This window comes from Olea europaea, unplaced genomic scaffold, assembly GCF_002742605.1.
Source record: "Olea europaea var. sylvestris unplaced genomic scaffold, O_europaea_v1 scaffold23274, whole genome shotgun sequence".
Taxonomy (NCBI): domain Eukaryota; kingdom Viridiplantae; phylum Streptophyta; class Magnoliopsida; order Lamiales; family Oleaceae; genus Olea; species Olea europaea.
This window is the reverse complement of record NW_019241380.1, coordinates 1-1,659: the sequence shown is the minus strand read 5'-3', so window position 1 is coordinate 1,659 and position 1,659 is coordinate 1. Positions and strand designations below refer to the sequence as shown.

Here is a 1,659-nt window from a genome sequence, read left to right as displayed (position 1 = left end):
AAAGCTAGAATCAAAGAAAATACAAAAGAACAATTTGAGCAGTTAAGGCTATTCTTTTTGTGTTTCAATATTTTCTATTTTGAGTTTTGATTTTATTTTGGATTTTGAGTGCCTGTTTTAAAATTGTTAAAAATACGTTCTTTTCATCATTTTGAAAAACTATTCCTCAAAACATAAAATGCGTTTACTTCGAAATTTTGATTATATTTTTTTATAATATTGTATTCAAGAAATCTGATTATTCAATAAATTTTGATATTTTAATGTTAATATAGTATTAAATAATATATAAATTTTGAAGCTGGTGAATCTTGAAATATTTTTTTCAAATATAAAAAACACAACCTAAATTAAATTTGATAAAATAGTTCAATAGATACGATTAGAAGTTTACGTGTTATGACAAAACAAGCAGACACTAAACAAAGTATAAAATACATGTCGTTGCATTGGAAAGTTGTTCGAGCTTCTTGTGATTGCGTCAACGAATTCTCGCGAATCATTCATAAATAACAAAGCCTATTGATAACCATCTCAATTGCTTCTACAAAGGTGCGTAATTTCTTCAGACTAAACCAAATCCAACTCCTAACCATCTCAATTCATATACCTTAATATCTAAACCCATATTACCTTAATATTACAGAAACACCAAGCTCGTAAGGAACCATTAGCCAATTTGTTTAAGGGGATAAATTATCTTAGAATCAAAACCCAGGAGCCGCAAGAAAGCAGAAGCATTAGCTTTAGTAATTTTATTCAACCTTTTCTCAAGAAACCAAATTAAGATCCATATAACACATTCAGTAGATCGATCCTCTTTTTTCCGTTGACATCATATTTTGCCTATTTAAAGATATCAATGTTACAACTCCTCTCAACTGGCCCGTCCAATCTTACAGAAATTTAATACGAGCTGATAAAGTAAGATTATTCTTGTTGTACACGCCAATGTGATGAGGCGCCGAGTGTCCATTATGGACACCCTTATGTACACGGCAATGTACGTGTAGCAAAGTCCGATGAAGCAACTCTCAACAAATTAACATACTAGTCCCGTATGATGGGGAGGCAAATCAATAAGAATTATACTTTCGTAAACAATGTAGCTTAAAACTAAATAATGGACATTCAAGTACTAAATGAAAATTCCAACAAAAGATAATGAAACAATAATTTAATGTCACACGACAATGATATTGGACATATTGCCAAGTCCACATTCGAATTGTACGAGTCTGGAAAATTCATATAGCCATAAACGGAACACAATTTAAAATGGCAATGGAAAAACTTCGACCATAAATGCAAAACAGAACCTACACTCCAAACGTTCGATTGCACATTCCCAATTGGTGAATGTATCAGTGAATTCTGCAAAACAGTTGTTACCATTCAGATACTTAGCAAGTAATAATAATTATTAGTCACTAGTCTAATTAACTAGGGCATAGTACTTGGTTTAAGATCAAAATGACAAAACAAATTCTTGAGTAACTTACATATTTTATTGAAGGCCACAATATCATAACTTTGGACATACTCATTTATTGGTGCTTCCTTGAGACGCTCTTCGATAAGTGTATTGACCGATACCAAGTCGATCACAATGGCAAGCATAATCTGAAGCTTCTTGATACCACATCCAATAGCTACGAG

The 1,659-nt window shown here is 31.7% G+C and overlaps 1 long non-coding RNA gene across 1 annotated transcript; it reads right to left on the bottom strand.

The window, feature by feature from the left end:
* Positions 1-1,136: 1,136 nt before the first annotated feature.
* LOC111381535 lies at positions 1,137-1,653 on the bottom strand. Its single transcript, XR_002700357.1, has 2 exons — positions 1,503-1,653; positions 1,137-1,374 (listed from the first exon to the last, which is right to left on the bottom strand). It is a non-coding gene; the product is annotated as an uncharacterized LOC111381535 (long non-coding RNA).
* Between the last annotated feature and the right edge of the window lie 6 nt (positions 1,654-1,659).